Source organism: Lissotriton helveticus, chromosome 8, assembly GCF_964261635.1.
Source record: "Lissotriton helveticus chromosome 8, aLisHel1.1, whole genome shotgun sequence".
NCBI classification, from domain to species: domain Eukaryota; kingdom Metazoa; phylum Chordata; class Amphibia; order Caudata; family Salamandridae; genus Lissotriton; species Lissotriton helveticus.
This window is the reverse complement of record NC_136069.1, coordinates 40661856-40687567: the sequence shown is the minus strand read 5'-3', so window position 1 is coordinate 40687567 and position 25712 is coordinate 40661856. Positions and strand designations below refer to the sequence as shown.

General features: G+C 47.7%; 1 pseudogene across 1 annotated transcript in view; it reads right to left on the bottom strand.

The window, feature by feature from the left end:
• The window catches only part of LOC144772306 (alanine--tRNA ligase, mitochondrial-like), a 444475-nt pseudogene that overhangs the window by 138340 nt on the left and 280423 nt on the right, over positions 1-25712 (bottom strand). The window contains exons 3-9 of the transcript XR_013599714.1: positions 20306-20497; positions 16724-16868; positions 16403-16548; positions 12665-12773; positions 11941-11979; positions 6554-6665; positions 3583-3701 (exon numbers count right to left, since the gene is read on the bottom strand). The product of XR_013599714.1 is annotated as an alanine--tRNA ligase, mitochondrial-like (transcript). The remainder of the gene's footprint in view (positions 1-3582; positions 3702-6553; positions 6666-11940; positions 11980-12664; positions 12774-16402; positions 16549-16723; positions 16869-20305; positions 20498-25712) is intronic.

Sequence of the window (25712 nt, the reverse complement as noted above, 5' to 3'; positions counted from 1 at the left end):
AAACTTGGTGGGCCTGCCACAGTCGTCCCCTTCTATTCCCCTCTGCTTGGACCTGGGATGTCCCCCGATTAATGAGATGGCCAGATTTAGACTGGTTGCTTTCTGGAGGCGCTTATGGACATCCCCTGACCTCACTTTATTTGCAAATGAGGTAGCAGAAGTCAGGTCAATTAGGGGTTCGGGGAAAATCCCCTGGTTCCAAATGGTAAAATCCATTTTGACGGACATGGGGCTAGAGCAGCTTTGGACATCCCCCGCCACCAGTATTTTTCCATCTAAACTAGCATTTAAAGAACTGTATTGGGCTACGCTCCGCCAGATTAGAGTCAATGCTTCCAGCTCCACCAATCTCACGGGTAGGTTCCTGTCTTTCAAGTTGGACCCATCCCGTGAACAATATTGGGAGACAGTCTCTAAATCTTTGGACAGGAAACTCTACCACCAGTTTCGGGTGGGAGCATTGCCACTGAATACATTTACGAAAAATTGGTCAACTGGCACCACGGATCACTGTAGATGGTGCCCAGGCCACAAGGAAACAGTGGGTCACTTTTTGTTTGCTTGTCCTAGATATTTGGCACCGCGGGCCAAATGGATAAAACCACTGTTTCAGCGCCTGCCTATTAGAAAATCTGAAGAGGCCATTTGTGTATTAAAAACTAACACTTCAGAAGTTATTACAGTGAGTCTGGCCAAATACCTGGGCTGGGCCTGGATACTCAGGTCAAAACATTAGCTTAATCTTGGAGATTGTTGTGATGTACCTCTGTTTGAGCATTTTTGGTTTGTCTATTTGCTCCTGAAAATGATTGTTTCTGACTCATTTCATATTATCAAACTGTATTGTCCCTTTCTTCTTCCCCTACAAATTACTGTTTGGAACTTATCCGCAAATCTTTTTCTTTTTTAGCAAATTTGTTTCAGGACTGTCTTTTATGCCGTTTAATACTAACCTTATGTTTTTAATGAATATGTACTTATTATTAACTAATGTCTGTTATTACCTGTCTTTTATGATTTTTTTTTTAAATCGAAATAAAGACTTTAAAACCTGAAACCTGCCTGTGTGTTTGATGTACGCCAGATATTGGCAGCCTGCGCAGCCACCCTTTTGCCCCCTGCCTCAAGCACTTTCGACTCCTTGTCTGGGGGAGGAGCTTCACCCGTCGTCTGGGAGTTCGCCCTTTTGCGGGCATTGGCGACGACCAGAGAGTCCAGAGGCAACTGTCCCCGAATATAAGCAGGGTCCCCAGGTGCCGGCCTGCATTTCTTTTCGATACGTGGGTTCACCACTCTTGCCCTGGTAGGTTCCTTAAAGATCTCTGGGGCACGCTTAAGGACACCCTTTAGCATAGGAAGGGTCTTAACTGTTCTCTCCGAGACAGAAAAAGTGTCAAACAAGAAATCTTCTTCCACCGCGTCAGCATGCATGTCCACATTATGATTTGCAGCTGCCCGCACTATTAAGGCATTGAAAGCCGCTGAATCCTCTGTTGGGGATGTACGTGCACCAAAAGCCTGTGGGTCCTGTACCACCTGATGACCTCCCTGGTCACCAGTGTCGTCATATGAGTCCTGATGGACATCAGGGTCATCATTGCCCGGGAAATTGTACTGGTCATCCTGGTTATCCTCTTCTCCCTCCGACTGGTGTGGGGAAGGTGATGGAGTCCTCCTTGGTGGAGGCTGAATAGGTTCCACAAGTGCAGGAATGTCCTGTGCTGGCCTTTTCTTCTTAAGAGGAATGACATATGATTGCAGTGGCTGGGAAGTGATCTTTCTTTTATAGAGTGTCATTTTCCCTGTTTCGGCATCGATGTAATGCTCAGATTCTTCTTCTGAGGCGTGATGTCGATCCAATCGGCCACTTTGCGTCGAAGGTGTCGGCGTTTCCGTGATCTTTGGCACCGATTTGGGTGCAAACGCCTTCGGTGCCACCTTCGGCTGCAGAGTGTAGAGAAGCTTGCTCGAAGGCTTCGCAGGGACATCCACTTGTTTCGGAGCCGACGGCGTGTGGGTCGGTGACGTCGAAGACTTCTCCCGAATACGTTTGAGGGAGTCAGCGACTTGCTTTGTGAAGGAAGCCGAGGGTTTGGTCACCGACGCCTCATGTCCGGTACCATCGGAGGCCTTCGGCGTCGAAGCGGTGGCCGCCGATGCATTTTCAGGTGCGACGGTCTTGCCTCCGTTATAGGCTTAGGCGCCGGTGCCGTTGTTGTAGATTTGGTGTCTTTGTGCCGATGCGCAGTGCCTCCGGACTTCGGGTCGAGGGCCTGAGCAGTCTTCGGTTCGACGGCTTTAGTGGATTTAGCCGGCGGAACCTGATGGACGACCTTCTTCGAGGACGGGTCCTTGGGCACCTTCTGCGGCGCTGTCGATTCAACAGCCTTCTTCGACTTCGGAGGCCCGGAGGGCGACGGAGTCGATGAGGTAGCAGGCTTCGTTGTGTTAGACGGGACGTCGGCCATTTTAGGTGTTGTCGAAGCCGTAGGTTTCGGTTTCGTTTTTGATGGGACGTCGGCCATCTTAGGTGGTGTCGAATCCGAAGGTTTCGGTTTCGGTTTCGATACGCGCAATGGCGTCTCCGCTGTTATGTCCGTGGCCGGGCCAGAAGGCGGGGCCGGGGATAGCGGAGCAGGGTCGTGGGTAAGGCCGAGTGGCGATCCCGTGACCTGAGCCTGAAGCATGTAACTTTCGGGGCATAGCTCTTCCTCCGAGCTATCTTCCGCGGCACCATAGACTTCTTCGTCGTCCCCTACCTCCTCGATGTCTTCAAGGTCTTGGCCCTGTCCTTCGACGTATTCCTCGGGATCGGCCTCGACCTCCGTCGACGGTGGTGAGATTTGAAGATGATGGCTTTGGCCTTCTTCTGTGGGGTCGTCGAAAATGTTGTCGGGTGCCGGAGCCGCTCGCTGGGCCTCGAGGCGCGCCGCGTGCCGATGTTTGAGCGTTTTCTTTGACCTGAACTTCAAGCAGGCCATGCAGTTGTCCTCGTTGTGGTCCGGCGAGAGGCATTTGTTACAGACTGGATGCACGTCGATATGTGGGTATTTGGACCCACAGACAGGGCAGAACTTGAACGGAGATCGTTCCATGGTAAGATCGTCGGGGTCTTGCTGCGACGAGAGGGCCTCGATGTCCGAAGAGTTACTCGACTCCGCAGAAATCCGACTCGAAGAGTGGGATGATGCTCGAGACCGCACGCTAACAATACCGACGCAGGGAACGAAGGCCTTTTGGCCTTAAGAAGTAAGAGTTTTTCGATTCCGACACGGAGTCGTCGAAATCACATCCGAACCCAATGGCGGGAAAAAACAATCTGGGGATGGAGTCGATGCCCATGCGCACTGTAGTCCAGGGGAGGAGCCACCTATCTCGTGATACTTCGAAGACTCTTCCAGGACAACAAGGTGCAATCATCCGGACCCAACACTAGGCGGCGATCTATGCTAAAGATATGAATTTAGCAGCCCACATGCCTCGAACATCACCATTTCTTGCATTCTGCATCACTATTCGCAGCATCTTGCAAGGTGAAATGAAGCTGCAGTGAAACCCATACTGGGGGGCCCCATCGCTTACCTGGGCCTCTGCCTGGGCGAGCTGCTCCAAAGCTGCCGAATCCAGGGTCACGCCCTTCTCCTCAAGCATGAGATCCAACGGAAAGCCCAGGTCCCTGTAGAGCGACCAAGCCACAGCGCCTGCAAGACAAGAGACCATGAGAGAAAGACACCCACTGTGCTCAGAGAGTGAAGAAGGTCAAGTGCACAACACCTCTGTGTGTGGATACGTCACATCACTCTATCACAAGAACAACACCGAAACCTTTCCATGTGAAGGCATCTTCAACGACAACCCAACCTTACTCAGCTTATTCATTTATAATATGTGGGAGAGTAGTCTCCCTATAAACTGTTGTCTTTTATTTTCTTATTACAGGTGCGTTCTTGGCAGACCCAGCACTTTCTCTGTGTTCCGGCTGTAGTGTATAAAGCACTCTCTCTACTTTGCAGGCACAGACCAACTTCTCGCCTTTTCTGTCTAGAAAAGTAGGGTCCGTAGGCAGCCTGCGAGCAGCACTGGTACTGGTATTCCATAAACAATTCTAAAGAAATACCATGAGAGAATGCGTGGAGAGATGTACCGCTCCATGGCTATAGTAGTAGCTATAGTAGTGGTTGTAGGCATTGCAGATACCTGGTTGCAGATACCGGTGGTTTAAGCTAAGAAAAAAGACTCTTCTATTGTTTATCGAAAACAGCCTACAACCATGAACTTGATCTATGGTCACAGCCGTGCCTTTGATGCTGACGGATAGAAAGGATGTGTGTTAGTTGGGGGGTCAGCGGAAACGTCCATCTCAAAACGAGGAACAATCGTCCTTGTGTGGTATTTCATACAAGATTCAGGTAATTAGCATAGCGTAGAAACCGGAATCAGTCCAGGAATCAGAGCAGCTCAAGTTCATGGTTGTAGGCTGTTTTCGATAAACAATAGAAGAGTCTTTTTTCTTAGCATAAACCATTGTCCTGAAGATGGTCTGATGGACTGAAGCCGCAAAGACCAAAATGTCGACTCCCTCTTCTATTCATGAGAAATTTTGTTACTCTTGAGCGACACATATTCTCATTAGGAGATTTGTTGCTTGTGATTAGGTTGAAATAGGTGTTTGTCATGTACTGCTAGGTTAATTCAATTCTACTTCTTTCCATGACTTTTTGCTGATTGATTTCATGTGTTTGCACTCCCTTTTAATTGCTTTCAATACATAAAAAATGTATACTTTCAAACTATTAGGATTTCCCGTGTTGTCTATGCTTACAAATTGCATTGATTGGTGTTGTCTAATAACACTTTGGTGTTTGTTCCGGATGGACTAACCCTCTAAGCAGTCGTACAATAATATACGTTTGTTCCAAATAAATTCCCTTGTAGGCACATTTTACCTTTCATTGTATTGCCTTAGCCTCCAAGGGTACATTGGGTCTCCCAAATTATTGACTAGAGATGATCCTCCGAGGACCTGTTGGCCAATGGTGAGAATCCCCATGAATGAGCAGAAGCTTTAGGGCCCACTGGCAGGAAGTGAGCTCAAGGGTCTGAGGGGGAGTAAGGTTTTAGGAGATTCACAGACCTGAAGATGAGGAGCAGGAGACCTAGGAATGAGCTGCAGCGGAATAATGGGGTTTCCAGACTTGACCAGGATTACTGAGCTGTACAAGCTGTACACCGATTCATGGGCCACGATTTCCCCCCAAAATTAGTTCCGGTACTAACCAAACAATACTTCATGAAAAGTCGTGATCCACTGCCCATTTTTTTCTTTTTGGCGCCTGGCACTATTTTTGGTCCAAATCTGATTTTGCACCTAGGATGGACAGAATTGATTCACCAAGAGGGGTTTGAAATCCAACCAGGCTGACTCTTAGAAGGGGCTGGACCTAGTTCACCAGAGGAGATTCCAGGTGAGCCAGTCTAGTTCTTACGACTGGTGGCACCGGGATACATCCTACAATCCTACAATCCTAGTTTCAATGCCTGGGTGGATTGCGTCACCAAGAGGTGTTGCAAATCCAAACATGCTAACTCACAGGAATGGCTAAACTGAGCGACCGAAAGGAGGGTCCAGGGTGAAGATGATGATGAGCTGAGTTACTAAACTGAGGCTGTCCCCCAGCAGGGTATCCTGGTGCTAAGGGAGCCACTCACGAGGGGTCAGCAGAGGACCGACAGGAGCAGAGGAAAGAGGTGGCTCTCGAGGGATTTCTTGAACTGAGGACGATCACTAACAAGGCAGATTGTGAGAAGCAGCAGATATGAGTAGCGAAGAGGAAGATGGGGAGGAGTGTAAGGAGCAATTTTAGCTTGAAGAAAAAGAGGACCAGGTTGGAGGAAAGCTTTGTGAACAACGCACATAGGTTTGACCCAAATACGAGCAGACACCGGCAGCCACTGAAGCTTGGCAAGACGTTTCTAAATGTGTGTGAATTTAGGAAGATTGAGATGATTCTGGCTGTTGTGTATTGAATACAGAGGAGTCGTCTTAGGCCACGCGCGGTCCTAGGACGGCCTGAGCTGGGCTATCATCAGGGGGGCATCCATAAGGGTGTTCTAGATGCTGTCATGCTAGCTCCAAAACCTAGCAGCATTAGGTTACCGAGAGGTGCTCCAAAGATGGCCCTGCTAGCGCCTAAGATTGGCTGAATTGAGTTATCATGAGGGGTTCCGGATCTAGTGTGCTAGGTCGCAGGATTACATGACTGGGTTACAAAGGGGGTTCTTCCTTGCTAACTACTAGGACTGGCTGAAAATATGATATCAAGGGGGAGTTCTAGATCTCCTAGGGCTCGCTGCATTGGCTTACCAAGACGCGGGTTCTACATCCTGCCCTGATAAGCTTCTGGCACTGACCGAGGACCACTGCACCCCTTCCTCTGAGACCGGAATGTACTGAGCAGGAAACGTTCCCTGTTTACTCCTAGTAAGGACTGGGTGGGATTACAGGCGCACTCTGAAAGTGTGATGGAGGCACAGGGCACAGTAAGATCCTCACCTGGAAAGACCTTTGAGGTAGTTGTCTGCCGGAGTGTCCGATCTATGATCCGCCGTCCTCGCTGTAGAGATGACAAGAAGGCTGCCTCGTTGTCGCCAATGATATTCATGATCTAGGGCAGAAATGGCAGACTCCGTCATGAGCTGGACCTCACCCCATCATCGACATCACATCCCCCCTCAATGCCAGACCCGGGGTCAGGTCTAGGAGGCGAGCCACTGCATCACACCGGTGTCCTGCTGTTACACACGTCTACCCGGGGTTTGCATCTTGTATCTTGTACTCAATATCAAAACCCAGCATTGAGGGTCGGTGGGAATGCCCTACCTATGGTCATCACACATGTTTATATATTCATGAGAGTATAAATCTCTTTAATATCTGAGAACCATGGTGAGAATGGAGAGAACCATGTTGACAACGGAGGGAAGAAATCTGGTCGGGGGAATGGGGAATAAATATAATTTACATTTTACCTCAACTCTGGAGAAATAAATGTTGAGAGAAGACTTTACTTCAAAGCGGGAAGGGACGATTAAACTTGAGGAGCGCTGGGGAGGAGGGTGCGCCAACAGAGAGATGTAAATGTAAATGTAAATGTTTTTGAGCTTGTAAAGCGCACTGCTACCCGTCCATAGGTCTCCTGGCGCTGTATAACTCTGGGGAACCCGTCCTGGCTTTCCCTGTGGGATGGTCCCTTGCTGGGAGTCCCCAAGGTGGAGCCAGGCATCCCCGGAATTGGTGGGGCCGTTGTGGAGATTAGGCAAGCTAATGCCCAGAGTTGCCGAGTGGAACCCCTGATTAGAGTAAGCACCGAAGCGAAAATTATCGAGTCCGCTGACCAAGGTCCACGACCCTGCCGCGTCGGGAATTGAACCCTGGTCCCAGGCCGACTTCTGCTCTCGGGCCTGCCGCCTCTAACCAGTGAGCCACACTACTCCACAATGTGAGCAGGTCAAAACCTAAACGTCCATAAAGGGCAGCGTAAAGTAGAGACGCAAAGCTGGATGATCGTGTGCTGCACTCAGGTTTCGATATGTAAAGAGACACTCTATGATCGATTGTGAAATGAGGCATTATATACTCCCTTAATGACAAGAACTGGACAATCCCCCATATCTGGCTGATAGCGAGGCACCTGGAGTTGGACGTGTTTCAAGAGGTTGAAAGGTGTTCAAGACGCAGAAGTAGGAATCTCTGTCCTACCATTCAGGCCTCCATCGCAGCATTTAACACTTGTCGCAAAGAGTCACAAGCCGCAACCCTTCCAGTTAACGTCATATGGCAGTTTACAACGTGTTGCAACATGTCCCGCTGTGCTGAAGGAACCTGAGAATTCCTTGCACCACAGTCACAGTCCAGTGTGAAATACTATGCTGCTCTCTGTTCACTGGACCCCTGAGCTGTATCCTAGATTGTGTGTTATGCTGTGCCCCAGCTGTGTGCTACGGTGTATCCTCATGTGTGCACTCAGTTATTTTCCAATTAGAGTCCAAGCAGTGTGCTAAGCTGTTTGCTAAGGCTTTGTGCTAAACTGCATCCTAAAGCTGTGGCATAGCGGTGTCCCAAGTTGTGCGCTACGCTGTGCCTTAAGGAATGATCTAAGGTGTGTTATAGGTTGTGTCTAAGTCTGTGTGTTATGCAGTACCCTCAGCTAGGTGCTACTCTGCGGGCTAAACATTGTACAAATCTGTGTGCTAAGCCATCTGCTAAGCTGTGTGTTAAACCATCTGCTAAGCTGTGTGTTAAACCATCTGCTAAGCTGTGTGCTACACTACGTACTATGCTTAATGCCACACTGTATCCTTCACTGTACTAGACTGTATTTTACGCCGTGTGCTACGCTGTGTGTTACTCTGTGTGCTACGCTGTGTTACACTGTATCCTACACTACGTACTAAGCTGTGTTCCACATTGTGTGATAAGCCTTCTGAGGTGGAAGTAGATCACCAGCCTTCTGTGACCAGAATATGGTGACCTGCAACTAACCAAGGTTAACCGCAGTCTCACAGTAAACATATTTTTACATTCTAGGGTCTCAAGCTCTGACCGAAGGAGGGCTGAGTAAGGCTACAATGGCGGCGTACATTGTAAGTCTATATGTTTTTACTACTAAACTGATTATCATCAACTCCTTTGTAGCCTAAAATGCTTGTTACCCGGGCCAGTGTCGGAGAGTCCGGCTTCATCGGCTCCTGTACTCTCTACAGAGTCCGGTGACATTAGGGGCCTCCCGGGACTCAGCCATTGTTGGGGAGCCCCATAGAATAACATTCATAATGCTCATCTGGGGATGTGCTCTTAGCTTGTAGTAGTCTGCCAGGACTATTACTGGCACTACTACGACAGCTAATACTAGCTAGGCTGGTTTTCTACTAGTATTAACGGAACTCCCACGCGTGCCGCCACAACCGCTAACAGAGTGCGCTGGAGAAAGAGGCAAACAAGACGAATAGAGATAGTAAACCAAGCTATAGAGGCAGAGGAAATACGAATCAAAGCCAGAATATGAGACTAAATTTGTTTTAATTTTTCACAGAGGATATTGTGGTCCTCGACAGACTGACGATGAGCAGGAGCTGGTTACAACCTTTAGCTGTAAAACAGTGGTGAAGGATTCCCTCCAATGTGCGTCCGTCTGACATGCAGGGCACTGCAACAGCTTTACAAGAGGACTGCAGGAAGCACGGGGGCTCATATTTCCTGGTGTGAGATCTCCTACTCCAGAAAGAGGCTTGTGAACGAGGCAACGTGCCTTGAGTTGACTACGTAAGGTGACATGAGACAGTCGGAGAATTTGTGTTATTGCATCCCAGACATATCACAGAGTAATAAACCTGGACCTAAAAAAAGCCAGACCTATTGGCGTTGCCAATGCTTGTTAGCAGTTTCAGATAAATGAGGAACCCGCAAGCAAGTTGAATGGCTGTGTTCTGAATTAACTGCAAGCGTGCACGGAGTTCACCCAGTAGGCCCAGCGAGCAGGCGCTGGCAGAATCAAGTCTGAATGTAAGGTCACTGCTACTACGACAGGCCTACACTCAGGAGCTAGAACTTTTTAAATCTTTTTTAGAAGCTGAAGCTGGTAAGAAGGGAGGACTCAGGGGCATTAATTTAGTCTTCCAAGGATACTTACTTGTCCAATTTGAAAGTAGGTTCTGGTTCTTTACAACTTCTGCAGGCAACGAGGGAACCCACGTATGAGGGCGACAAACCCGAGGCCCACGGTGAGCCCTGGCCACATACCACAATCTCGGTCTTCAGTGGTAGTAAATCAAATGCTCCTAGTACTGGGACCACAACTGCACTAATTCTATAACTTCGACTAGATTTCTTATCAGATTCACTAATCCAGGTATTACCAGTTCTGTTACTAGTAACAGTGGTAACAGTAATGGAAGCGCTGGTGCCGTAAGTACTGTTACAACTACTAGCAGTAGAGCTGGACTCCATCTGTGTTACGACTACTACGGGCACTGCTGTTACTGGTAGTAAATACACCTGCTAGCACTACTATGTGTACTATAAGTGCGATGCCTACTGCTACAACTGCAGGTACTACTACAGCCCCCTCACCTTTTACAGACGCTTCAAGTACTCCTACCGGGAACCTTACTACTACCTTTGCGCAGTAGAGCACCGGTCAGACTCACCCGCCTTCGTTCGATCACTGCGGTCACCAGGCAGGTAAGATGGACCGCTAGAGTATTTTGAAGTGTAGGTTTCTTTATAAAAATAACTTGATGTAAACAACAGAAGGGAACTTGAACCATCACCTCTAAGCTTGGATGAGCTTCAGATGAGGCCAATGACACAGTCTGTACAGTTTCTAAAAGCAAAGCTTGCTTGAGGGTAACAGACTCTTCTCAGGATCTCTGCAGAACACTGAAATGCCCCAAATCGCTGACCAATGCATTTGGGGCTATATATATCAAGCAAATTCGCATTCGCAAAGCCGAAATTCGCAGAATGCAAATTTGCTAAATGGAATGTATTAAGCAAAATCTGGTGCAAAATAAGGAATCGCAAAATTTTGCAATTGCATTTAAGGAATCGCAAATTTTGCGATTCCTTAAATACAATGTATGTAGCAAAAAAATTAGCAAGATGCCCTTAAGGAATTGCAAATTACCACCAACTTCAGGTTGGTGGTAAATTGTGAATTCCTTGAAAAATTCAAATGTTTGCATTTTTCAAAGTGCCATGTGACGCACATACATGCTCTTAGGGCATGTATGTGCGCCACATGTGCACCCACGCTTATTTCAGGGGTGCAACAGGGTGTCCTTTGTCCCTTGAAATTATTATCAATTTGCGATTAGCAAATTGCGAATCGCAAATTGAGAATAACTTCCTATTCATTCCTATGGGCCTCCCGGCCCATAGAAATGAATGGGAAAGTATTCCCTAATTGCGATTCACAATTTGCTAATCGCAATTAAGGAATTTTAAGAAATCGTAAAAAAAAATGTGATTTTGTACATATATACCCATTTGCGATTCTCAAATAGCGATTTCTTAAAAATCGCTATTTGGGAATTGCAAATGGGTATCTTGATACATATGGCCCTTGATGGCAAAAAGATGCTGCTTCTGTGTCGCGGACTCCAGCAGCGGCTGTTTTCTCCTTTTTAGCTGGTCCGGCGACGCTTGTTTTAAGGCGCTTGGAGGCGGGCTCTGCCCCAGGAAGCTCAAAGTGTCATTGCAGGGCAGGAGAGAAGAAATGAAAACACCCTTCTCCTGCTCACCCTCCTTTTATTGAACAGAGCAGGGTCAATAAAAGTAGAGGAAAATAGGCTTCAGAGTGTATTTTTAGTCGTTATCCGGGGCCTTTGCAAAAATCGTGGGATTTTTACACGAGTCCCAATTTTGCAATATTTAGTGCAAATCGCAAAATCTTGTAGGGTCTGTCCGACAAAGCGAGAGCAGAGGAAAGTGACGTGAAGGGAAGAACTGAAGTGACAGACATTTCAAAGATTACTGCCCTGTTCATCGACCTTAGCAATGTTCCATTCACAGCCTCATATTTCCAGAACTGAAACATTTTTAATTCCCATTATTCATAACTAATTCATTGCTGTTATTCATTTATTAGAAACTGCTAACAAGCATTGACAAAACCAATAGGTCTGGCTTGCTTTAGGTGCAGGTTTGTTACTCTGTGATGTGTCTGGGATGCAATAACACAAAATGTCACAGAGAGGCAACAAAATGCTGGTTGGGTGCTACACTATAGGAAGCATAGGATTTTAGTTTACATGTTTTAAGCCACGCCCTTGATTATATAGGCCACACCTCTTGGAAATAATTTGTAGTTGGGGTTCTAAGGCCACGCCCCTTTTAGAGATCCCCCAGTTTTTTTGTCCCACTTAAAGCGATGTCCATACCTGGCTCGTGTCTCGCCTCAGCTCCGGGTAGGCATCACCCTGATAAGGAAGCGGAAAAACATTGTTAGGAACTGGATTGTTAGAAGAGACATACATGTTACATTCCTCAGGCAGTAAAACACCTTCCTGCCAGCGCCTCTCTCAAAGCCAGCTTTCACTGCTGATCCTGGGAGCTGGAATTGCCATGCCGGAGATCCCGTCCAATGGAAATGCTATCCTGGAGATCTTGTCCAATCGTCTACGGTTTAAAATGTGCCTTCGACGACAGGCTGCTCTGACTCAACTCATGGTCCTATCAGAGAATACTCGGATTCCTGAGGTCTACACTAATCTGTTTTGTTATGTTATGAGCATCTGATCTTATAGGAACAGCTTCATAACTCGTGCAGTGATACCTGGCATCCCCTGGGTACACACATGACAACGGGCCATGGGGACAGCATTGAGGTGCACATCTCGCGATAGCTATCACATGAAGGGAGGATAAATGTAGGGTGCTGGGAGCAAAGAAAGGTGCTTGGAGACTTTTGGGGAGCCATGCCAAATTGGAATAAACTAAAAGGTGCTGAGAAAGGTTTGTTAGGATCTGTAATTTTCTCTTAATGATTCACCACAGGACTTGTAGAACAGTATACAAGTCCTGTGCTGCTCCTCACAGAGCAGTGGAAGTGCACAGTTTCTGTAACTCTGTTCTCACATCGACATCTACTGGCTGGAGACTTACCAAAATGTCAACCACCATGGGGACTAAAGTGGGCAGGAAACCAGGAGGAGCCTGAAGTATTTCAGAGGAAAAGCGGACAGCCCTTCGGAGGATCCGGCGCAGAACCAGCCTGAAACCAAGACAAGAAACCAATCAGGAGACACGTAGACCCAGGTCAGATACCTCAGGGCTTCTCCCAGACTCAGGCCAACATCTCACACAGGAAGACTTTCTACAGAAGCTCATGTCATACATGGGCAGATGCCACACACATGGTGAACTCACAAGAGAAGACATCTTAACATCTGGCAATCTAGCATGCAGTCTCACACCTGGAAACCACATACAAACTGATGTGACACCTTGAGCTCACACAGAGAACGGGGTTACACCGGGATCTCTCACGGAGAACGGGGTTACACCGGGATCTCACACAGAGAACGAGGTTACACCGGGGTCTCACACAGAGAACGAGGTTACACCGGGATCTCACACAGAGAACGAGGTTACACCGGGGTCTCACACAGAGAACGAGGTTACACCGGGGTCTCACACAGAGAACGAGGTTACACCGGGATCTCACACAGAGAACGAGGTTACACCGGGGTCTCACACAGAGAACGAGGTTACACCGGGATCTCACACAGAGAACGAGGTTACACCGGGATCTCACACAGAGAACGAGGTTACACCGGGGTCTCACACAGAGAACGAGGTTACACCGGGATCTCACACAGAGAACGAGGTTACACCGGGGTCTCACACAGAGAACGAGGTTACACCGGGATCTCACACAGAGAACGAGGTTACACCGGGGTCTCACACAGAGAACGAGGTTACACCGGGATCTCTAACGGAGAACGAGGTTACACCAGGATCTCACACAGAGAACGAGGTTACACCGGGATCTCTCATGGAGAACGAGGTTACACCGGGATCTCACACAGAGAACGAGGTTACACCAGGATCTCACACAGAGAACGAGGTTACACCGGGATCTCACACGGAGAACGAGGTTACACCAGGATCTCACACAGAGAACGAGGTTACACCGGGATCTCACACAGAGAACGAGGTTACACCGGGGTCTCACACAGAGAACGAGGTTACACCGGGATCTCACACAGAGAACGAGGTTACACCGGGGTCTCACACAGAGAACGAGGTTACACCGGGATCTCTAACGGAGAACGAGGTTACATCGGGGTCTCACACAGAGAACGAGGTTACACCGGGATCTCTCACGGAGAACGAGTCACACCGGGATCTCATACAGAGAATGAGGTTACACCGGGATCTCACACAGAGAACGAGGTTACACCGGGATCTCACACAGAGAACGAGGTTACACCGGGATCTCACACAGAGAACGAGGTTATGCCGGGATCTCACACAGAGAACGAGGTTACGCCGGGATCCCACACAGAGAACGAGGTTACACGGGGATCCCACACAGAGAACGAGGTTACACCAGGATCTCTCAGGGAGAATGAGGTTACACCGGGATCTCTCATGGAGAACGAGGTTACACCGGGATCTCACACAGAGAACGAGGTTACACCGGGATCCCACACAGAGAACAAGGTTACACCAGGATCTCTCAGGGAGAACGAGGTTACACCGGGATCTCTCACGGAGAACGAGGTTACACCGGGATCTCTCAGGGAGAACTAGGTTACACCGGGATCTCTCACGGAGAACGAGGTTAGGGCGGGATCTCTCACGGAGAACGAGGTTACACCGGGATCTCTCACAGAGAACGAGGTTACACCGGAATCTCACACAGAGAACGAGGTTACACCGGGATCTCACAAAGAAAACGAGGTTACACCTGGATCTCACACAGAGAACGAGGTTACACCGAGATCTCACGGAGAACGAGCTTACACCAGGATCGAACACAGAGAACGACGAGGTTACGCTGGGATCTCACACAGAGAACGAGGTTACACCGGGATCTCACACGGAGAACGAGGTTACACTGGGATCTCACACGGAGAATCAGGTTACACTGGGTTCTTCCACAGAGAAAGAGGTTACACCGGGATCTTACACAGAGAACAAGGTTACACCGGGATCACACACAGAAAATGTCACTCCGCAGTCCACAAGACCAATGCCAATTCATTTTATCTGTGTGGAATTTCATGCGTTAGATGACCCCGGGCTTATTCCTAAACCCCCGTTCCCCTAAACTTTAGGTCACTGGTATTCTCTTCCTAAGCCCTCCCCTGAATGCGGATTCGTATTCTATAAGCCGAGAGCCTTTGTTCCCATATTCACCATTTTCTTTCCCAACCCTCAAGCTGAGACATGTCCCGCCCCCCAGCTACCTTACCCTCTTTACACCCTCCCACATTCTCACCCCTGGCCCCTAAAAGGGTTAATCCCTTAACTCCTTTTCCTCCCACACCTTGGTACTTCACATCTTTACACCTCCCAGATCCTCACCTTTGAATCTTACACTCACCTTCCTGCCCACTCCCCTGATCTTCATTCCCCTCACCCTACGCCACCTCTCCTCGCTTCAAGCTCTCCCATCCTAACCCTACTGTGGCCCCCCCTTGGTGCTAGGACAGATCTGCACCGACATGAAGACGGTGAAATCCCAACCACCTCCATCTACAAATGCAGAGTAACCAACGCCCAGCAGTTAACAACTCGGGTTGTGGCAGCGACACATCAGGCCACCAGTTTCGACTACTTCTAGTAGGGTTTAATGCTTGTACATGGAAATTCAGGCTCCAGAGGAAGTCGACCGCCAATCGAAAACCTGCGAGCGAGGCGACAATTTCAAGGAAAGAAAAGGCCTTTTTCCTGAAAGGATGTTGGTGGTTTTTAGCAATGAGTTTGTTCTGTGATTATCAAACTCCAGCCTAGATACAGGCCACAGAGACAGGAAAAGATGCAGGTCCTTAATGTAATAAGTTAGGTCCCTTTCAGGGTGCATAACGAAAATTTCACACAATTTCCCCAAAAAGTTTTATCTGCTGTAAACATTTGGGCAAATAGTGCAAGGCCAAGGTAGTAAGGTAATATGCACATGGGCAACTCGGCGGTGTGCAGTTTGTGTATGGGCAAACACAACCCATCCTGGAATAATATTTCATGTACAAATGGGAGTTTTAACCAGAAATGGAATATATTCTGCACTTGTGATCTAGGCCAAGGTGTTTGCATCACAATCCCAGCAGGCATGTCTGACCCCCTCAAAGAACAGGATTGTTTTTCAGGCGAGATCTCTGGACAGCCCGCAGGACAGCCTTTGAGACAAAGGGGCTGGCCTGTCATATCCAGATTTTAATTTGTTTTACTGATGTTTCATTGACTGCACGTCAATTCAATTCAAACCCTTTATTTTGTTTCATAAAACCGTAAATGTTCATACATAATCACCAGATTAAAGTCCAAACAGTAAGATATAAAACATTAAAATGCATGATAAAGATAACAAATTAGAAGTCAATTACTCAGCCATTTTGTTATATAAAACGCTACAGCATATAAAGATATAGAATCTACAAATATACATTCTGTCCTTTCCTCCAAGTAGAAGTGTAAATAAATTTCCACTGCAGAGTTTCTATCGTAGAGTGTTATGAGGACCATTGCCTTCCTAACACCAGAAACCAACAGAAACCAGAAACCAACAATGTTTTACAAGTTGTTACCAGGTTTGTGGCTAAAGGACAGTCCCCCTCTTCCCCTAAATGAGTTTCCCTTCTTACAGGGTATCAGCAGTAGCTATGTGTTACTCACTCAGCACCAGACATCCCCGGGTACACCCCGTCCGCGATGCACACCGAAAGGGTACAGATGTGGTCTGCCACCACGCGATACGCCATGTCCACGTTGCCAGCATCGGCACTGCCCAGACGCCCCTGGTAAGCAGGACACCGAGAACCCTGGAAACACAAGAGCGCGCAGAACGCGGTCAGTTCTTGGACCACTCAGAGACACTTTGGGTCAGAAGGGGCTTGCTTTCCGGCTCAGAGTCCACCTATACGAGTGGACCAGAGCCTATACAATGGTGGATGACACCACAACAACTGCACTCGTCCGCCATTGGTCCAGCCTCACCTGGTGGATCGCGTCCATCAGTGGCGTGAAGAGGTCCGTGTCGTAGTTGGAGCGCTTGTGCTGCAGGACGGTCACCAGCCTTTCGAGGCCCATTCCAGTGTCCACGTTGGGCTGGGGCAGGAGGCGCAAGCTTCCATCCGCCTCCCTATCAACAAACATAAGCTAAGAGGGTTAGCAGCGATCATACTCTTCTAATCGCGACTAGAGACTAGAGCGTGTGCATACCGCCCATCTCTTGTACAACTGTAACAGAGGAGGTTATATAATGCTCATGAAAAAGTACAACAGTGAGGGGAAACAACCATAACAACGCAACTTTTACAACGCACTACCAAGACAACGAAACTTTTACAACGCAAGATCCATTACAACGCATGCTTTTACAACACATGCCATTACAACGCCGATGCTATTACAACACATGCCATTACAACGCAGATGTTATTACAACGCATGCCATTACAACGTTAGTATGGGTAAGTATTTATTAAAATAATATTAATTTAATTTTAAATTAATTTTCTTAAAAAAATTATAATTTAATTTATTAAAATAAATTTTTATATTTTAATTAAATGTAATTTAAATTAAATGCATTTTAATTAAACTCCCTGGAGTTAGAATACTAATTTTAACCCCTACACTATCCAGAACTTACCCTACTATTACACTCCCCTGGAGTTAGAATAGTAATTTTAACCCCTACACTATCCAACACTTACCCTACTATTACAACCCCCTGGAGTTAGAATAGTAATTTTAACCCCTACACTATCCACCACTTACCCTACTATTACACCCCCCTGGAGTTACAATAGTAATTTTAACCTCTACACTATCCAACACTTACCCTACTATTACACCCCCCTGGAGTTAGAATAGTAAATTAAATTTTATTAAATAAAATTAAAAATTAATTTAAATAAATTATATAAAAAATGTGTAATTAAATTAATATTAATAAAATGATATACTTACCTATACTTATGTTGTAATGGCATGTGTTGTAATAGCATCTGCGCTGTAATGGCATGCGTTGTAATAGCATGCGTTGTAATGGATCTTGCGCTGTAAAAGTTGCATTGTGATGGTATGCGTAGTGAATGTATACGTTGTAACGTCATACATTCAACAGTGAGGCACCCACATCATCTACATTCAAACGTGTTTCATGAATTACAGCAAACCCATCCAAAGTTCAACCACAATGGACGGAGGACGAGCAGAGAAACAAGCTTAGATCACAGATAACTACATAAAAAGAGAAGGAGGACCTCAGATAACCAGGTGGGACTTTCCGCTCATCCACTGCAGTGCACACAGTTAGTCTGTCAGTAACCCAGACTCCCCATTTCCCATGTCTAACTGGTGTGCACCACAGCAGCCCGTTGACTGGGAGGGTTCCTCACTGCATGAAATCATGTCTTCAACAGCACGTTTTCAAGATAAGACTGTAAGGTCTGGTATTCCCTCGAGATATGTTTTGGGTGCCAGCCAACCCTAGCACCAGTAGCGTTCCTCCGTGAATATTGACACCACCGGTCTCGACTGCACTGTTCGTGGTGAACTGGACGCCAATCCCAAAAATCCACTCGCCATGGTAAAGTGCCCACCAAGACTTCTGAAAAAGCCTATTTGTACATTAAATCAATTTTTTAACGCGGTGGGATCCTGAGTCCAGTTGGGACAGTGGCCTTTGGGCAGTCTGATTTTTGGGGCATTTTGGCAGAATCTTAGCCTCCTGTGTTCAACCCTACAGAGTTGTCTCTCCTTGTAGCATCCTGCCTGGCACCTTTGTTCCGCTGACTTGTAGACACTGTCATAGTGAAGCATCTGAGTGTCACAGATTTCCAAACCTAGCTGAAGCTGCACAAACATGTCCCCCTTGGCCAAGTGTGGCCGCGTGTCCCCGTGACTTTCCTATTAGTACCCTTTCGCCCCAGAAGGCCTCTTACCGCATGAGTGCTGCCTGTCAGTTTGAGGCGTATCTTGGCCCAGGAAGTTACTTGGACTGTTTGTGGCTGGGCTCTCGAGTGTAACTATTCTACATTTCCATAACTAAACAACAGTGGCCGCCCTAGACAAAGCCCAGTCACAGGTGGACGGCACAAGATTCAGGGAAAGACACGTGCACCGTACAAGGGGAGCTCAACAGAGAGTCTACTGTGCAGAACCAGGATAAGGGATATTTTGGTGAATGTGGAGGTTTTGGAAACAACTTTATCAGTAGATTATGTGAGATGAGAGAAGGAGTGAAGAGCACCTATGTTCTAGTGGTTAGTTCTGCCTTTAATAGCAGGACAGATGGCCCCCAAGAGCAGAGGTAAAGGGTCAAGCAGCTCACAGGAGGTGCTGATGGAGAAGACGGGTAGGTGTGAGATTGGTGGTCCCCTCCGCCCCCACAGGGGGATTTAACAACTGCAGTCACCCATTGACTAATATCCTGTAATGATGTTTACGTGGACCGCCCCCTACAGACACACTGTTGAAGGTGCAGAGATGCTGTGCAGCAAATCCATCACAAGTCACCAGAGGTGCCATGTGCAGAATAAGCAGGAAGTGACTAGTGTACCCTCTGCCTTGTCTCTGTGGGCAAGTGTGGCTCAATGGTTAGAACGGCAGACCCTGATGCAGAGGTCTGGCCCGGGACCAGGGTTCAATTCCCGCCGCGGCGGGTCTTGGGCTCAATTTCCTCGGACCTGATAATTCTCGCCTCGGTGCCTATTCTAATCATGGGTCCACTCTGCAACTCTGGGCAATAGCTTACTTAATCTCCACAACGGCCCCAACAGCGCTGGGATGCCTGGCTGCACCTTGGGGGTGCCCAGGAGTGGACATTTCATAGGGAAAAGCCAGGAAGGGTTCCACAGCGGTATGAGTACAGCGCCAGGACGCCCCTTTGCTGGGGCAGCAGTGCGCTTTACAAGTACAAATTCATTTCATTTCATTTCTGTATGAAGCACTCATACAACAGGAGACAACATGGGCAGACGGATGCAGGAACAGGCCGGGTTGTCTCCTAAATCCTGTTGCGGCTTGGTACCACTAGCTACGCCACCGCGTATGTCTTGGGAACCAGAGGAGGTTCTTGATCAACACTCACTAGCTGGGGAATGTATGAGAGAGGAGGCAGGAACCGGCTGCAGGCCCCTGAGTACAGGGCACACTAGCACCCATCCCCTATCCGACAGCATTGTGTGGCTCAGCCTCAGCATCTCCCCAGCACGGGCGGAGACACGTCTGTGCAGGCTGCACACGCTACATGGGTAACTGCTCCTTGAGCTCTCTGCAGGGCTCAGTGTCTATTGTTTCTTAGGGCTTGCATTTTTCCAATCTGAGCTCAAGAAGGACGGAGAAAGAAGGAAAGAGTTCAAGTGAGAAACAGCAAATGGCCAAACAGGACAAGACAAAGAAAGGAAACAGAGAAGAGAAAGTTGGAACATAATAATAGATAAAGACACACATTAAAAGAGCACACATCAGGGGCAGAAACAAATAAAATGGCGGTCCCACACTATTACCAAGCACACTCTGGATCAATGCACACACATTCCCCATCACTGACCAGGTGACCACTCTTACCTGTTGTGTTGCATGAAGACCAGGTTCCAGATCTCCACCACCTCGGGGCTGTCGCGGTTCACCAGGGCTGCGGCATCACGTCCGCCCACGTGGTCGTAGTAAATCTCGGTACAGGGACCACAAGGGCCCGTCTCGCCCATCTCCCAGAAGTTCTCTCTCAACCCAAAGGGTAAGACGCGGTCCGGGGGGACTCTGAAAAGGAACAGTGAATCCATGAGGGTAGTCACAGTCACAGTTTTCAGATGCAATGTCCAGGACGCACACAGCTCCTTCCTCCTCTAAGCCTGTGTTTCACATAAGCAGACGGGAGGTCTCCTCTCGCCCATCACAGGCACTGCTCCATCAGAAGGACTGAGGCACTCAATACATTTTCCATCAGCAGTAATACTGCCATTTTGAAAGATTCTTTAATACAAATGTGGTTATTTCACGAAAGGTGATGGTGTAGAATTGGGAAAACTGTTTTTCTACCTCTTCAGGGGGTTGAAAACGGAGCCATCTGATGTCACACAACACGCAACCGGCCAACACATTTCTGATGTGTTTTTGTTTCAGTTTTTGAAACTCATAATAGGTGCAGCAGTTGCTAAACAGAATTTCTTTGCATCAACCAAATTTTAGAACTTCCATCAAAGTTCTTGTATGTGGATTTCATTACCATTTTAATAATTTCATTATATACATATCTATATATATATATATTACCTACTGGCGGTCGCCAGTAGGTATATATAGTTAGGATTTTTTCTCTATGGGATTTTTGAAAATTCTATGTCTAATAACTTTGGCGTTTGTGGACGGAATTGGCTGAAATTTTCAGGAAAATGGCACATTTTGTTTCTGAGCAGCCCCTGAAAATTTTGGGGGGGTTCGTCAAGGGGGGGCCGAGAAAAAAGGGGGGTCCCAAAACGCGTTTTTCCCATGTTAATTTCCATAGGGCGGTTGGCCTCACTTTTAGCGCGAACGGCTGAATGGATTTGCACGAAACTTGGCAAAATTGTAGGGACTGGTAGCCCGATGTGCCTTTTGTAGGTCTCAATATATGTGCTCCAGTGGATTTTGAGAAATTAACGTTTAAAAAAAGATATATATCTGTAACAGCGGACTGGGCAGCGGCCCAGGACGCGTACTTTTCGCGCAACGGAGCTTTGTGAAGCGAAGCTGATTGGTTCTCCGGCGTCTGTCAACATTCCAAACAGTCCGTAGCGGCCGCCATCTTGTCTCTCGGTAGGATCGAGAGACAAGAGGAGGCGAAAGCGAAGGGGCAAATGACCATAAGGGGGAATAGTAGATCCTCGCTGACCCCCTAGGTTTGATGTGGAGGTTTTAAAAGGGCCCCGCGGGGCAAAAAAAAATAATAATAATAATAATCGAACGGCTGAATGGATTTGCACGAAACTTGGTAAAATATTAGGGACTGGTAGCCCGATGTGCCTTTGCTAGGTCTCAATATATGTGCTCCAGTGGATTTTGAGAAATTAACGTTCCAAAAAAGATATATATCTGTAACACCGCACCGCTTCGCGTACTTTTCGCGTTACGGAGCTTTGCGAAGCGAAGCTGATTGGCTCTCCGGTGTCTGTAAACATTCCAAACAGTCCGTAGCGGCCGCCATCTTGTCTCTCGGTAGGATCGAACAGCTGAATGGATTTGCACGAAACTTGGCAAAATTGTAGGGACTGGTAGCCCGATGTGCCTTTGCTAGGTCTCAATATATGTGCTTCAGTGCATTTTGAGAAATTAACGTTCAAAAACAAGATATATATCTGTAACAGCGCTCCGCTTCGCGGAGATAAAATTATATGTGTATTACCTAGCTGTTGCTAACACCAGTTAGCGACGGCTAGTAGAAGATAGCGACCATCTTGGGCCCCACTTTGCATGTGAGTGATATTTATCACTAATGACATGGAAAGTGGGCATGCCAAGATGTTAGCGACTGGAAACAGTCGCTAACATCGCTATCTCCTATTATCAACTTTTGGAAATATTCGAGATAAGCGCGAATATCTCCAAAAGCTACCACCTGCCCTGAGTAGTTCTTAGCCATGTTATCCAATGGGAGGTGGATAACATGGCTAAGAGCATTAGCTCGGTAATGCATGAATATCGCTGAGTTTTCAGCGATATTAATGCATTGCGGTCGTTTTTTATCGTATTTCCGATAAACCTTGATAATAGCAAGGTTTATCTGCGATAATTTCTGACGGTAAAAAAATCGTTGCTAAGCATCGTTAGGGATAAATATCGCTTAACTTTGGTAATATGCCCCAACGTCTGTTAACGTTCGATTCGAAGGAAATCAGGAAGTGTTGAAAAACATTGTCTGCGCCATCTTGTCTTTTTTCAAATGCCACACTTTTGTCGTGCACGGCAGCCATTTTAGATGCCTTGACCAGACCCACTCTGTGCACGCTGTCGATCCTTAGCATGGCTCCCCACCCTCGCAAGCATCTCCCCCAGGCAGTGGTCACCCCCGCTCTCTGTCTTATGCATGGGTAATAAACCTCCCCCTATCTGCGCTGCTCTTCCCTGAGAATCACACCCTGTGCCCGCCCGACACCTCCCTTTCGCCCTATTCACTACCGGACCCTCTGACACTCCTTTTCCTCTGTGTCCGATTGTCCAGGCTGGTCCTAGGGTATCAGCTAGCCCTGCAGATGTAGTTTATGGCCACAGCTGTAAAGAATCACCCCTCTTCAAAGGAGTTATAGTAGATCAAGGCCCACACTCGATGAGATCCGGCACAGCAGAAGCGTTGCTATTATCTGAAAACCATCCTGTATTGTGATTGGGGAGGGGACCGAGCCTGAAGCGGAAGATTCCAGGGATGACTCTTTGTACATCAAAGTTTTTACAATTATGTGTCACATTAAATATATATAGCACTCCGACAAAGTAGTAAGATTATAAAACTTAAATAATTTATAAATATATACAAGAAAACAAAAATAGTAATAACATATAAACATTTTTAGGGAAAAACAACGAAGTAGCGGTCGGCTGTGCGAATAGTCCCAACGCAGCACAACGTCCAGATTTCCGGCGTGGGGCGTCGCGGGGGGTGGGTCATCAGTAGCAAACTGTTGTGCGAATAGTTCCAAGGCAGCAGAACGCGCCGAAATCTAGATGACACGAAAGTGATGTCTAGTAAGTTGCCACCCAGCAAATAACGGCATGGGGCGTCGCGGGGGGTGGGTCATCAGTAGCAAACTGTTGCGCGAATAGTTCCAAGGCAGCAGAACGATGGCACCAAGGTGATGTCCAGTAAGTTGCCGCACTGGTTTTGGTATCCTACAATGCTGCTCCGAATAACGGCGTGGGGCGCCCCGGGGGAGGCGGCGTGAACGGGCCTCTCCAGGTGGAGTCTCATCTGTTGTAGTGGGGCGCCCCTTTACCGTTTCAGTTGCCATTCCATCTTTTCTTGAGGTTCCCAGAATCAGGAAGGCCAAATTGGGCGGGAAGTCCCTGTCCTACCTGGGCCCTCGTTATTGGAACAAGCTTCCACTTTTTCTGAGACAATGTTCAGATCAACTTCAATTTAGGAAGCAGCTCAAGACTACTCTCTATTGCTTTTGATTTTCAGCTGATAGCCCTCTACACGCCGTCCGTCCAAGCGCAGATACCCCTTTGGCGGTCAATTCTAGCTCTATACAAATAAAAAATAAATTCACCCCAGTACAGAGATATGGGCCTAATTCCATCGTTTTCTTGCTCACCATACCATTCCAGTTTGGACCCAGCCATATACAAATCAGTCTTGACCATGCGCCCAAAGGAAACAGTCTGGCTTGAACTGCGAGGCCAGGTCCGCCCGAGACTGGAAACAAGCATCCTAGGACCGGTTTCAGGCTTTCAGCCCTCATCAGCCAGGATAGCTTGACTCCAGTGGCATGGAGACTACAGGACCCACGTCTGGGTATACCTGTCCCACTCGCAGTGACAAATGCAAAAAGAACAATTGATGGACAGAATGCCGAACAATGTCATACAATCACCCCAGTACAGAGATCTGGGACTAAATTCATTGTTTTTTTGCTCACCATGCCATTCCAGTTTAGACCCAGCTATATGCAAATCAGTCTTGACCCTGCGCCCAATGGGAACAGTCCAGCCCAAACATCCAGGGAGGACCCTGGACTGTAAACAAGCATCCTAGGACCGGTTTCAGGCTTTCAGCCCTCATCAGCCAGGATAGTTTGACTCAAGTGGCATGTAGAGCGCGGGACCCACGTCTGGGCATACCCGTCCCACTCTGGGGTGACAAATGCAAAAAGAAAAATTGATGGATAGAATTCAGAATAATGTCATACATTCACTCCGGTACAGAGATCTGGACCTAAATCCATCGTTTTTCTGCTCACCATGCAATTCCAATTTGGACCCAGCCATGTGCAATTCAGTTTTGACCCTGCGCCCAATGGGAACAGTCCAGCCGAACTGCCAGGCCAGGTCCTCCATGGACTGGAAACAAGCATCGTAGGACCGGTTTCGGGCGCTCAGCCCTCATCAGCCAGGATAGCTTGACTCCAGTGGCACGCAGAGCACGGGACACCTGTATGGGCATACCCGTCCCACTCGACAAATGCAAAAAGAAAGAACAATTGATGGACAGAATGCAGAACAATGTCATATATTCACCCCAGTACAGAGATCTGGACCTAAATGCATTGTTTTTTTGCTCACCATGCCATTCCAGTTTGGACCCAGCCATATGCAAATCAGACTTGACCCTGCGCCCAATGGGAACAGTCGTGCCCGAACTTCCAGGCCAGGTCCTTCCTGTGTTTGCTTTGTTCACCCTAAGTTGGCAGGGTATGCCCAGACGTGGGTCTCTTGCGCTCTTTGCCACTGGAATTAAGCTAGCCTGGATGATGAAGGGTGTTACCCAGAAACTGGTCCCAGGGTGCTTGTTTCCGGATCAGGGAAGAGCTGGCTTGGCAGTTCGGGCTGGACTGTTCCCATGAGGCACAGGGTCAGGCTGATTTGCATATAGCTGGGTCTGAACTGAGGTGGCAAAGTGAGCTAAAGAATAATGATGGATTCAACCTAGATCTGTGACTGAGGGGGAGTGTCTGAAAAGTTGCAGCGCTCTGTCAATCATTCCCTTGTGTTCGCTTTATTCACCCTAAGTTGGCAGGGTATGCCCAGACGCGGGTCTCTTGCTCACTTTGCCACTGGATTCAAGTGAGCTAAAGAATGATGATGGATTCAGTCCAGATCTGTGACTGAGGATGAGTGTCTGAAAAGTTTCGGCGCTCCACCCATTATCTCCTTGTGTTTGCCTAAGTAGTTCTGGGCAAAAGGCCCCCCTCTCCTAGACCACACCTCTCCTCTCTCAGTGACTTTTAGGTAGAGACTAGGCAGCGCCTGCGCTGTCTCAAGAGACATGCTATATTCAGTCTAT